The sequence below is a fragment of the Pseudophryne corroboree genome, chromosome 10 (genome assembly GCF_028390025.1).
Source record: "Pseudophryne corroboree isolate aPseCor3 chromosome 10, aPseCor3.hap2, whole genome shotgun sequence".
In the NCBI taxonomy this organism is placed as follows: domain Eukaryota; kingdom Metazoa; phylum Chordata; class Amphibia; order Anura; family Myobatrachidae; genus Pseudophryne; species Pseudophryne corroboree.
The window spans coordinates 228,241,050-228,255,699 of record NC_086453.1 but is presented as its reverse complement, the minus strand read 5'-3'; the positions used below and the strand labels follow the sequence as shown (position 1 = coordinate 228,255,699).

Below are 14,650 nucleotides of genomic sequence, written 5' to 3'. Positions count from 1 at the left end.
ATGATTAGAATAACACAGCGAAGATATTTCTAATATATTCTTGTATTTTTCATATACTTTATATAGTCTAAATTCTGGTGTATATTGGAGTATGACAGGAAAGGCTCTTCCTCACCTCACTGCACATCACTGCCTACACCAATATTATGATGATTTACTTCAGAAAAATGGCACCTGCTCCATGTTTCCTAAGATAATACCAGAAACAAGATTGGATTATGGGTCCCAATAGGCAGCATAACCACTACAAGCTTATAAGTGTTCCCAGGGCCCTCCATAGGTGCCCCTGTACAGGGAGCCCAAATGTACCTTAGTTGTAGTGGTGGCACTCCGGTAATAAATGACAAGTAATATTCCTGCATCAGCTTGTCAATTATTACTGGAGTACCGCCGCTACATCTAAGGTATATATATATATATATATATATATATATATATATATATACATACACATATATATATATATATATATATATATATACAGGCAAAAGACTGGCACTCCACTTTCCTGAAGTCAACTGCCGCAGGTGCTCAGCTCCAGAGAAGATGAAGGGAATGAGATGAGAGGCACTCAGCGGTCTTGTATAAATGAAGAAGCAAATGCTTCTTCATTTATACAAGACCGCTGAGTGCCTCTCATCTCGTTCCCTATATATATATATATATATATATACACACATACATACACACACTCTACATGCCTATATATAATTTCATATATTTCCTCTATGAAGGCATAATTTTTTCTGTTGTGAATGACATTTCTCAGAAGAAACAGAAAGTAGGAGAAAGCGATACTGCGTGATCTCTCTGCTAATGGGTATATTACACCATTAGCTCAAATTATAGGAGCTGGTGAAATAAGCATTGTGAACTCCCCAGAGCCTGCAAGTAACCTTTAATTAAACGGATTGCTTTTTGAGAATTCTTTATTAGTCTCCTAACTTCCTATTAGGGGAAGCAATAGAACGCAGTAATAGAACCCATGGAGGTACCTGTGCTCATTGATGTTGAATGAATTGAAGGAGAACAGTGGATTTACATTGCCAGCGGGCGACATATTTACCCTCTGCTGAGAAAAGCTGGGTCACTGCAACTGTTCAGAGGGAATCACCTGAGGCAGCACTCAGCACAGATGATTAACTGAGGCTGGACTCCCTGCCATGATGCTGCTCTCCTTCCTTACAGTGGTGCTGAGTATACAGTATTTGTCACTGAAGGAGGGGGAATGCTCTGACAGCATGCTGTGTGTGTGCAGACCTAGGAGGTAGGATGAGGCATGCTGCATGAAAGGACCCCTGGAAGACAGCACTCTGCATTTGCAAAAGCTAGATAAAGGATCTTTGCATAATCCATAGTTTGACATGGGGAGCGTGGAGGGAGGGGGATGTGTAAATAGTCAACAAACATGACAGCATGGGGGTGAGGAATAAAAGGTAAATTAAGCAATATAGGAAGAGTTTTGATCTGAAACAAAAAACTTTATTGTACATAGAAAATGTGAAATACTGACTCATATTTATTTATCAGCACAACTTGAGACACTTTGTACAAGTACAAATATCACTGAAATGGTGTTAACACCCTTCTAGTTAATACATTAATTTACCACCCGTCTCTGCTATAAGTGGGACAATTAGGCTCAAAGCATTTTGTTTAGAGTGGAAGGAGTCATGTTTATGGGTCTACAAATATCCTAATATTTTTAATTGGTACATTGCACTCACAAAAAGGAGCTGATTCAAAAATCCTTGTGGCTCTATAATCTACATTTTGTTATGAGGGCCCTGTGCCCTGGGCAGCAGCAGCAGCACCGCTTGGCAAACCCTGGTTACTGCCCTGGCCTGGCTCAGCATAGCCTAATGAGCCCTACACACCGCTTGGCAAACCCTGGTTACTGCCCTGGCCTGGCTCAGCATAGCCTAATGAGCCCTACACACTGGCCGATTATACTGAAAGATATGAACGATCTAATGAGATATCATTCATATCTTTCAGTGTGTATGCACCAACGATGAACGATGCGCGGCTCCGTGCTCGTTCATCGTTGGTGCCGGCTCATTTAAACATGCAAGCCAATATGGACAATCTCGTCCATATTAGCATGCAGGGCTATGAGACCGGGTGATGGGGGGAGTGAAGAACTTCACTCAATCCTGTCAGCCCCCCACCACCGGGTCGCCCGTCGGCCATATCGGCCGTCGGGCACCTCGGCAAGTGTGTAGGGCCCATAAGTGAAACTGCGCCATTACAATCTAGTTCCAACTCTTTGGTCGTAAGTCTAGATGCAATAGACTCTGCATGCCCACATCTGCGTATGCCCATTTGCACATGCCTAGCTATGCCCACAAACAGGCATATTTGCATCAGATCGTTTTTGTGAGTGCAATAAACCAAATAAAAATATTAGGATATTTGCAGACCCATAAACTTGACTCTGTGCAAAATGCTCTGCACCTAATCGTCCCACTTATAGCAGAGACAGGTGCTAAATTAATTCATTAATTAGATGGGTGTTAAACACCATTTCAGTGATATTTGTTTATATTAATAACAGGGCCGGCTCCAGGCATGTTCGAATAGAGCGGCCGAATAGGGCGCCACACTTAATGGGTGCCGCTGGCTCATGCCGCCATATTTGAGCCTGCCCTGGAGCCAGGTCCCTGCCTGCACAGTGTCCGTCATGTAGCCTGCCTCCCACAGCCCCCATGTAAGCGGCACTGGCCCGTGAGCCCAGTTAGAGCTTGCGGACCGGCAGCTAAGGCTCCTGATTGGCTGCCAGACCGCGAGCTTTGATTGGCTCACGGACTGGCGCCTAATTGGAGCTGGGGAATCACTCGGCTCCCTCCTTCCCCGTCCTCCCTAGTTCCTGCTCTACGCTCCTCTCTCTGGCTCTGGCGGCAGTGCCTGTGTCATGCCCTCCTGCATACAGTAGGTAGCGTCTCACTCCCTCTGTGTCCTCCCGTCTGCGCTTCCCAGGCAGCAGCTGAGATCTACAGTAGCAGCAGCCGCTCCCTCTCTCCTCGGCTCCTCTCACATGCGGGCTGAGAGATACTCCCCCCTTTGTATCCACACACAGTAACAGCAGTGCCAGCCACACTAGCCTGCTTGCGCCTGCCTCCCTCTATTACCATGCACATCATTGTATGTATCTGGCATTGGGGGCATATATGGCACTGTGGGGACATGTGTATGTGGCACTGGGGGCTTATCTGGCACTGTGGGAACATGTGTATCTGGCATTGGGAGCATATCTGGCACTGTGGGGACATGTGTATCTGGTACTGGGGGCATATCTGGCACTGTGGGTACATATGTATCTGGCACTGGGGGCATCTAATGATTTGGCACTGTGGGGGCACATATCTATCTGGCACTGGAGGCATATATGTATCTGGCACTGTGTGTTCATATATGTATCTGGCACTGTGGGGTCATATATGTATCTGGCACTGTGGGCATATATGTATCTGGAACTGTGGGGACATGTGTATCTGATATTGCTGGGGACATATAATGTGTATCTGGCACTGCTGGTGGGCATATCATGTGTATCTAGCCCCGCTGAGGGCATTTCATGTGTATCTGGCACTGCTGGGGGGCATATAATGTGTCTCTGGCACTGCTGGGGGGGCATATCATGTGCATCTGGCACTGCTGGGGGGCATATCATGTGTCCCTTGCACTGCTGGAGGGCATATCATGTGTATCTGGCACTGCTGGGGGGGCATATCATGTGTATCTGGCACTGCTGGGGGGGCATATCATGTGTCTCTGGCACTGCTGGGGGACATATCATGTGCATCTGGCACTGCTGGGGGGCATATCATGTGTATCTGGCACTGTGGGGCATATATGTATCTGGAACTGTGGGGACATGTGTATCTGGCACCTCTGGGGGACATATCATGTGTATCTGGCACCGCTGGGGGCATATCATGTGTATCTGGCACTGCTGGGAGGGCATATCATGTGTATCTGGCACTGCTGGGGGGGGCATATCATGTGTCTCTGGCACTGCTGGGGGACATATCATGTGCATCTGGCACTGCTGGGGGGCATATCATGTGTATCTGGCACTGTGGGGCATATATGTATCTGGAACTGTGGGGACATGTGTATCTGGCACCTCTGGGGGACATATCATGTGTATCTGGCACCGCTGGGGGCATATCATGTGTATCTGGCACTGCTGGGGGGCATATCATGTGTCTCTGGCACTGCTGGGGGGGATATCATATGCATCTGGCACTGCTAGGGGGCATATCATGTGTCTCTGGCACTGCTGGGGGGCATATCATGTGCATCTGGCACTGCTAGGGGGCATATCATGTGTATCTGGCACTGCTGGGGGACATATCATGTGTATCTGGCACTGCTGGGGGACATAACATGTTTATCTGGCACTGCTGGGGGGCATATCATGTGTATCTGGCACTGCTGGGGGGCATATCATGTGTCTCTGGCACTGTTGGGGGGCATATCATGTGTATCTGGCACTGCTGGGGGGCATATCATGTGTCTCTGGCACTGCTGGGGGGGATATCATATGCATCTGGCACTGCTAGGGGGCATATCATGTGTCTCTGGCACTGCTGGGGGGCATATCATGTGCATCTGGCACTGCTAGGGGGCATATCATGTGTATCTGGCACTGCTGGGGGACATATCATGTGTATCTGGCACTGCTGGGGGACATAACATGTTTATCTGGCACTGCTGGGGGGCATATCATGTGTATCTGGCACTGCTGGGGGGCATATCATGTGTCTCTGGCACTGTTGGGGGGCATATCATGTGTATCTGGCACTGCTGGGGGGCATATCATGTGTATCTGGCACTGCTGGGGGGCATATCATGTGTATCTGGCACTGCACTACTGGGTTCATTATGTGTATCTGGCACTGCACTACTGGGGTCATTATGTGTATCTGGCACTATACTGGAGACATTATGTGTATCTGACACTATACTCAGGCCCGGCGCTACCCGCTCGTGTGTGTGAGGTATGTCTGCGTAGTGCGTACGCGCACTTTATGGACGCTAGTACTGGGGGGGCATTACGTATAATGACGCTACTACTGGGGGAGGCCATTACATGCAAGGACGCTACTACTACTGGGAGGGTGCATTACGTATAAGGACGCTACTACAGGGGGGGCATTACGCGTAACAACGCTACTACTGCTGGGGGGGGCATTACTTATAAGGACGCTACTAGTACTACGGGGGAATTGCATATAAGGAGGCTTCTACTGGGGGTGCATTATGTATAAGGACGCTACTACTACTGTGGGGCATTACGTATATGGACGATACTACTATTATGGGGAATTACGTATAAGGACGCTTTTACTACTGGGGGTGCACTACGTATAAGGACGCTTCTACTACTACTACTGGGGTGCACTACGTATAAGGACGCTTCTACTACTACTGCTGGGGGGAGCATTACGTATAAGAACGCTACTACTACTTGGGGGCATTATATATAAGGACGCTACTATTACTCGAGGGGCATTACGTATAACAATGCTACCACTACTAGAGGGGCATTACGTATAAGGATGCTACTACTGGGGGGGCATTATGCATAAGGACACTACTACTACAAGATGCTACTACTGGGGGGGCCATTACGTATGAGGACGCTACTAGTACTGTGGGGGGGGGGCATTACGTATAAGGACGCTACTACTACTAGGGGGGAATTACGTACAAGGACGCTTCTACTACTGGGGGTGCACTACGTATAAGGACGCTTCTACTACTGGGGGGGGCATTACGTATATAAGGACGCGTCTACTACTGGGGGTGCACTACGTATAAGGACGCTTCTACTACTGGGGGGGCATTACGTATATAAGGACGCGTCTACTACTGGGGGTGCACTACGTATAAGGATGCTACTACTACTCTGGGTGCATTATGTATAAGGATGCTACTACTACTGGGGGGGCATTACGTATAAGGATGCTACTACTACTGGGGGGCATTATGTATAAGGATGCTACTACTACTGTGAGTGCATTATGTATAAGGATGCTACTACTACTGGGGTGCATTATATATAAGGACGCTACTACTACTAGGGGGGAATTATGTACAAGGACGCTTCTACTACTGGGGGTGCACTACGTATAAGGACGCTACTACTACTGGGGGGGCACTACATATAAGGACGCTTCTACTACTGGGGGGGGCATTACGTATATAAGGACGCGTCTACTACTGGGGGTGCACTACGTATAAGGACGCTTCTACTACTGGGGGGGGCATTACGTATATAAGGACGCGTCTACTACTGGGGGTGCACTACGTATAAGGATGCTACTACTACTCTGGGTGCATTATGTATAAGGATGCTACTACTACTGGGGGGGCATTACGTATAAGGATGCTACTACTACTGGGGGGGCACTACGTATAAGGACGCTACTACTACTGGGGGGCATTATGTATAAGGATGCTACTGCTACTGTGAGTGCATTATGTATAAGGACGCTACTACTACGGGTGGGGCATTACGTATAAGATTAATAAGATTGTGCTACATTGTGGCGTAATTTTAAATGGGGGTACTATTGTGTGGCCATGCCCCTTAGTTGTGAGACCACACCCCTTTTCCCGGCGCACGCCAACGGAATATGGGAGGGCGCAATTTTATAGTTTGCAGGGGGGCGCCGAACACCCTAGCACCGGCCCTGACTATACTGGAGACATTATGTGTAAGGAACACTACTGTGACTGTTATGTGTAAGGCTGCTAATTGTGTGTGTAGAGGGGGTGTGAAAATATATTTATTTATAGTTTGAAGTTGCGTGGCCACGGCCACTTTTCTATGGGGGGGGGGGCGCTTTCACATTTTCTTGCTCGGGGTGCTAGTAGGCCTGGAGCTGGCCCTGGTGTAGCCAGATGGTAGATCTATTGTTCAGCATACCAACGGAATAGTCCCTGTTGGTCGGCATGCCGACCTTCGAGATTGTGAGGGGGCAGGGTGTAGGGGGAGGTTATGTGACCGTCGGTCTCCTGACCCCTGGTCACATAACTACATCCCAGCCACCGGTAGCACAGGACAGTTCCCACTGGGCTGGGTCCCATGCTCCCCTCAGTGGCTTGCCACAGCAGTCTAGCTCTCCTTCGCGTTGGGTATGTATGACCAGCGGTCAGGAATCCGCCGGTCACAATACCAACGGCGGGATCCTGGCTGTTGGAAGGCTGGCGGGCACTGCGCTCGCCGCACAGCAGGCTTGGTGGCTCGCTGAGCTCGCCACAGGTTCTATTCCCACTTAATGGATGTTGTGGACACCCACGAGTGGGAATAGTATTTTCAGACGCCGGGATCCCGGCGTTGGTATTGTGACCGGCGGTCTCCTGACTGCCAGTCACATAAACATATCCCCTCCCCGCCCTCCTGCTGGGCTGATTCATATAATAATAATAATAATAATAATAATTTTATATATTTTTATATATATATATATATATATATATATATATATATTGCTTTAATTCAGCAGTATTCAAAGTTGAGTCACAGACATCAAAAACATGATACATTGTACAAAGGACTTAGAATTACAGCAAGTACAGGGTGATTCAAAAGTCGCAGTACACCCTTTAGTTTCAAAAACTGTGCAGGAAATGGGAAAACTGAATACTCCAGTAAGGTAAGGTATGGTTGAGGTGGGCTATCTTGAAATTGGCCATCTTGAATCTAAGTCAGTTTTTTCAAATGGAAAGGGGGTTGTGTAATATGTCAAACAACATCAGAATTTGCTGAAAAGTTTATTGCTGCAAACATATTTGAAATAGCAGTTATGGTTAAAAAGTTACAACACTTTTTTTGTTGCAGGTAACTGAAGATGGCTTTGACAAAAGAGGAGAGAACTGAGGTCATTTTGATGTCTGGAGAACTAAGTTTCCGTGTTATAGCTACAGATTTTAACAACCGGCACCCAGAAAGACCTCCAATTTTCTATAACACTGTCAGGTGACTTTTGAATCACCCTGTAGAAAACCACACAGAAATAATTAAAACTTAAAAAGCACAACAAGCATAGTGCAGGGTTTGGTGCAGGCAATTTGGGCAATAACTTTCATGGATTGTATATTCCACCCACTATTACCACTTTCACATTGCAAAACCGGGTCACATCCAGGACTTGTATATGAGTCCTTCCCGGGTGCGACCCAGTTGAGACCCCTATCAGACTGGCGGCACCAACTCGGCAAATTGCCGGGTTGCTGACGTCAGCGGTGACGATCAGATCAGATCATCTCCAAGCACCGCCTGTCCCTCGCATCGACCCAGCAAACCGTTTACACTGCACCTGACCCGGTAATAACCCTGCTTTATTCCCGGGTTGACATACTGGGTCAGGTGACCCGGGAAATCGACACTTACCCCTTTCACACCGCACAATGGCCCTCATTCCGAGTTGTTCGCTCGTTAGTGGTTTTCGCAACGGAGCGATTTGTCGCAAACTGCGCATGGGCAATGTTCGCAGAGCGCATGCGCTTAGTTATTTTACTCAAAAGTTAGGTATTTTACTCACGGCATAACGAGGAATTTTCATCGTTCTGGTGATCGGAGTGTGATTGACAGGAAGTGGGTGTTTCTGGGCGGAAACTGGCCGTTTTATGGGTGTGTGCTGAAAAACGCTGCCGTTTCTGGGAAAAACGCGGGAGTGGCTGGAGAAACGGGGGAGTGTCTGGGCGAACGCTGGGTGTGTTTGTGACGTCAAACCAGGAACGAAACTGACTGAACTGATCGCAGTGGCAGAGTAAGTCCCGAGCTACTCAGAAAGTAACTGCAAAGAAATTTCTATTCGCAATTATGCAAATCTTTCGTTAGCAATTCTGCTAAGCTAAGATTCACTCCCAGTAGGTGGCGGCTTAGCGTGTGTAAAGCTGCTAAAAGCAGCTAGCGAGCGAACAACTCGGAATGAGAGCCATTAACCTGTGTCAACCCGGCAATATACCTTGTTATTTGTGCGGTATGAAAAAATAAGATTTTACTCACCGGTAAATCTATTTCTCGTAGTCCGTAGTGGATGCTGGGAACTCCGTAAGGACCATGGGAAATAGACGGGCTCCGCAGGAGACTGGGCACTCTAAAAGAAAGATTAGGTACTATCTGATGTGCACTGGCTCCTCCCAGTATGACCCTCCTCCAGACCTCAGTTAGGATACTGTGCCCGGAAGAGCTGACACAATAAGGAAGGATTTTGAATCCCGGGTAAGACTCATACCAGCCACACCAATCACACCGTATAACTCGTGATACTATACCCAGTTAACAGTATGAAATACAACTGAGCCTCTCAACAGATGGCTCAACAATAACCCTTAGTTAGGCAATAACTACATACAAGTATGGCAGACAATCCGCACTTGGGATGGGCGCCCAGCATCCACTACGGACTACGAGAAATAGATTTACCGGTGAGTAAAATCTTATTTTCTCTGACGTCCTAGTGGATGCTGGGAACTCCGTAAGGACCATGGGGATTATACCAAAGCTCCCAAACGGGCGGGAGAGTGCGGATGACTCTGCAGCACCGAATGAGAGAACTCAAGGTCCTCCTCAGCCAGGGTATCAAATTTGTAGAATTTAGCAAACGTGTTTGCCCCTGACCAAGTTGCAGCTCGGCAAAGTTGTAAAGCCAAGACCCCTCGGGCAGCCGCCCAAGATGAGCCCACTTTCCTCGTGGAATAGGCTTTTACTGATTTAGGATGCGGCAATCCAGACTCAGAATGCTCCAGCTGAATTGTGCTACAAATTCAGCGAGCAATAGTCTGCTTAGAAGCAGGAGCACCTATTTTGTTGGGTGCCTACAGGATAAAAAGCGAGTCAGTTTTCCTGACTCCAGCCGTCCTGGAAATATAGATTTTTAAGGCCCTGACTACGTCCAGTAACTTGGAATCTTCCAAGTCCCTAGTAGCCGCAGGCACTACAATAGGTTGGTTCAAGTGAAAAGCTGATACCACCTTAGGGAGAAACTGGGGACGAGTCCTCAATTCTGCCCTATCCATATGGAAAATCAGATAAGGGCTTTTACATGACAAAGCCGCCAATTCTGACACACGCCTGGCCGAAGCCAAGGCCAATAACATGACCACTTTCCACGTGAGATATTTAAAATCCACAGTTTTAAGTGGCTCAAACCAATGTGATTTTAGGAAACTCAACACCACGTTGAGATCCCAAGGTGCCACAGGAGGCACAAAAGGGGGCTGAATATGTAGCACTCCCTTTACAAATGTCTGAACACCAGGCAGTGAAGCCAGTTCTTTCTGGAAGAAAATCGACAGAGCCTAAATCTGGACCTTAATGGAACCCAAGTTTAGGCCCATAGTCACTCCTGACTGTAGGAAGTGCAGAAAACGACCCAGCTGAAATTCCTCTGTTGGGGCCTTCCTGGCCTTACACAGCGCAACATATTTTCGCCAAATACGGTGATAATGGTTTGCGGTTACTTCTTTCCTGGCTTTTATCAGCGTAGGAATGACTTCCTCCGGAACGCCCTTTTCCTTTAGGATCCGGAATTCAACCGCCATGCCGTCAAACGCAGCTGCGGTAAGTCTTGGAACAGACAGGGCCCCTGCTGTAGCAGATCCTGTCTGAGCAGTAGAGGCCATGGGTCCTCTGATATCATTTCTTGAAGTTCTGGGTACCAAGCTCCTCTTGGCCCATCCGGAACCACGAGTATCGTTCTTACTCCTCGTTTTCTTATAATTCTCAGTACCTTTGGTATGAGAGGAAGAGGAGGGAACACATAAACCAACTGGTGCACCCACGGTGTCACTAGAGCGTCCACAGCTATTGCCTGAGGGTCCCTTGACCTGGCGCAATATCTAGTTTTTTGTTTAGGCGGGACGCCATCATGTCCACCTGTGGCCTTTCCCAACGGTTTACCAACAGTTGGAAGACTTCTGGATGAAGTCCCCACTCTCCCGGGTGTAGGTCGGGTCTGCTGAGGAAGTCTGCTTCCCAGTTGTCCACTCCCGGAATGAACACTGCTGACAGTGCTAAGACGTGATTTTTCGCCCATCGGAGAATCCTTGTGGCTTCTGCCATCGCCATCCTGCTTCTTGTGCCGCCCTGTCGGTTTACATGGGCGACTGCCGTGATGTTGTCTGATTGGATCAGTACCGGCTGGTTTTGAAGCAGAGGCCTTGCCAGACTTAGGGCATCGTAAATGGCCCTCAGTTCCAGAATATTTATGTGTAGGGACGACTCCTGACTTGACCAAAGTCCTTGGAAATTTCTTCCCTGTGTGACTGCCCCCCAGCCTCGAAGGCTGGCATCCGTGGTTACCAGGACCCAGTCCTGTATGCCGAATCTGCGGCCCTCTTGAAGATGAGCACTCTGCAGCCACCACAGTAGAGATACCCTGGTCCTTGGAGACAGGGTTATCAGCCGATGCATCTGAAGATGCGATCCCGACCACTTGTCCAAGAGGTCCCACTGAAAGGTTCTTGCATGGAACCTGCCGAATGGAATTTTGCTTCGTAAGAAGCTACCATTTTTCCCAGGACTCGTGTGCAGTGATGCACCGATACCTGTTTTGGTTTCAGGAGGTCTCTGACTAGAGATGACAGCTCCTTGGCTTTCTCCTGCGGGAGAAACACTTTTTTCTGTTCTGTGTCCAGAACCATCCCCAGAAACAGTAGGTGTGTGGTAGGAACCAGCTGTGACTTTGGAATGTATAGAATCCATCCGTGCTGTTGTAGCACTTCCTGAGATAGTGCTACTCCGACCAACAACTGCTCCTTGGACCTCGCCTTTATAAGGAGATCGTCCAAGTACGGGACAATTAAAACTCCCTTTTTTCGAAGGAGTATCATCATTTCTGCCATTACCTTGGTAAAGACCCTCGGTGCCGTGGACAGTCCAAACTGCAGTGTTTGGAATTGGTAATGGCAATCCTGTACCACAAATCTGAGGTACTCCTGGTGAGGATGGTAAATGGGGACATGTAGGTAAGCATCCTTGATATCCAGGGATCAGAGCCGGCCATAGGCATAGGCAAACTAGGCAATTGCCTAGGGCATTTGGTATGCTTAGGGGCACCAGCAGCTTCTGCTGATTAAAATGATATGCGGCATGCCTATATTCTGTGTGTGACTGCGGCAGTATCTGCATATGAAATGCTACGTTGCAGTGTATTCCTGGAAATCACTGTAATGTAGCATTTCGTATGCAGATACAGCCACAGTCGCACACAGAATATAGGCATGCTGCATATCATTTTAATCAGCAGAAGCTGCTTGTGCAACCTAGCCACATAGCAATGCAAATAAGATGCATTTTCATAAACAAAAGGCGCCCGACGTTAGCAGAGCTGCCAGCTGACTCATGCCAGGCATATCCTGCAGAACTAGTGGCGGTGCTAGGGGGCACCAGCCAAAATCTTGCCTAGGGCATCATATTGGTTAGGGCCGGCTATGGGCGGCTAGCAGGGACAAGGCAAGGCTGCGGCATCAGGAAAGCAGGCAGGCCGCAACCCGCGGAGACTCCCAAAGTGTCTCCCGGCTCCACAACCACACTCTCCCTGATAGCAGCACTCAGCTGGGGCAGGGGGTGTCAGAACGCAGGCCATCCGGATAGATGTTTCCCTGGGTGAATGCTGCTGACAGCATGTGGGAGCCGCATCCAAGATGGCCGCTGGGAGCAAAGGTGCCAGATAAGCAGTGCTCCAGTGAGACTCCGTCATCGCGTTCACACTGCTGTGGACATCGGCGGGGCACCTGCGGGCAGCGGGTGGACTGTACAGGAAACCAGCTGTCAAAGACAGCTGCAGCAGACTCTGTCGGCGATAGCGTTCCTGATATCAGCCTCCTGGAAGTCCCCAACGGCCGCTGAACCAAATCTAATCCCCGGCTTCTAAAGGGGAGAAGGCCGCAACCTGCAGGAGCAAAGGTAGAAGCTCTCCAGCTCTGCAACCTATCTCCATGGTACCAGAGAGTGGTGAGGTACAGGATTGGGGAAGCAGCTGATGGAGGGTTCGGGTTATATGGGTTAAAATCTTAAGCAGGGCAGGAGCTCCAATCGTCCACGTCCTTCTCCTTTGCTTGCTAGGCCACGCCCCCTCCAGACAAGGTTGTATTGAAGATAACAGGTTACAAGTGATACAAGATAAACAGTAGTCACTATGATAAGGTATCAGTCTCTCCTGGGCTCAGTACTGTATGACCATACAGCACTGTGGTGCTCCAATAACACAGTGACAGACTTGGGCATATGGATCCTTTAATAGAGACAAGTAAATAACATGCACCTGCAGTCTAATCAGCCTGACCTTTAAGTCTGTTGACTCAGACATGCGATGTTATTGTGCCTGATTCAAGCACAATAACACTCAACTTGTAATGTTTAACCATTTAACTACATGCTAACATTAAGGAGTTTGCCTAGAGTTCATAATATAATTTCCTGTATTGATTATATCTTTGTTGCGACAATGATTTCCATTCTGATCTCTGATCATGCCTCCATCAAGCTCAAATTGTTGAGTGGGAGCAACAGCATCAGCCACTTTTGTCGCTTCCCTACTTACTTGTCTCACAATGCAGATTTTATTACTTTTCTAAACAACAAATGGCAAAATTTGTGGATGATAATATTGATAACTTAAATACTCTGGTATTGTTTTGGGAAATCTTGAATGCATTGATGTGAGGATGGATTATTTTCTACATAACTGAGAAGCCGAAGTATTATGCCCCTATATGTATACTCTGGTAAAACATTCTTAAGATATATATACATGGGTGTAAAGGGAGATGTGTGCTGACCCCCCCCCCCCTGCTCCCCGCTCAGCACAGCGCATAGGGGACGGACATGGGGGCCAATCTAGCAACGGCGATAGCAACGCGCGGGACCGCACATCGCTGTCGACGGCACCCCTACACACAGAGTGATGTTCAGCTAATTTTTAAGCAATCTAGTCAGATTGCTTAGAAATTAGCTGGACATCGCTTCGTGTGTACCCCCATTTACTCCCAGAGGCAATGGCGATGCCTGCCTTCAGGCTCCAATCCCTGAAGGGGCACCTGCATGTACAGCAGCACCTGTGTGGTCAACAGCAGGATCCAAGTGTGACTGCTGCTCTTTCAATGAAGCGCTGCGACACACCTGCTGCTGAAAAGTTAATCGGCTCTGTCCCAGAAGCCCTGCTAACAACTGCAATAGGGGACAAGACGGCTCCTGCTTGGTACCACTCATCCTGCGCTGCAGCAAGTGACGGTGCACCCACCACTGCTGCTGGACAGTAAGATAAGACCCACCGGTGCGTGCTGCAGATGGCTGAATCACAGTGTAGCTGGTGCCCTGCCAAATCACTGTTTGCTCTAGTCCCTGTAGACCGGCTGTATGTATGTATGTATGTATGTATGTATGTATCTATCTATCTATCTATCACATCATACTCAGGCTTAGGCCTGGAAACACAGGTATAAACAGAAAATAAGCACATAAACATACAGCAGTCAGTCCGCTGAAATGGCTTGCAGCCATACTTGCTATGCTCTCCTGGCACAGCCAATGTCATCAGTCCCTGGCAGTACGGAGACTCTGGCCTCCTAACTGGCCTCTAGCAGGCATCAGTACATAGAACTCTGGGTTAATTGGAGTTTTAAACTC

At 48.3% G+C, this 14,650-nt stretch overlaps 1 long non-coding RNA gene across 1 annotated transcript in view; it reads left to right on the top strand.

Annotated features, from left to right (window-relative positions):
* Positions 1-14,650, top strand: part of LOC134965447 (uncharacterized) — a 205,381-nt gene that overhangs the window by 169,345 nt on the left and 21,386 nt on the right. Inside the window, exon 2 of the long non-coding RNA XR_010188366.1 lies at positions 7,856-7,993. This is a non-coding gene — a long non-coding RNA (uncharacterized LOC134965447). The remainder of the gene's footprint in view (positions 1-7,855; positions 7,994-14,650) is intronic.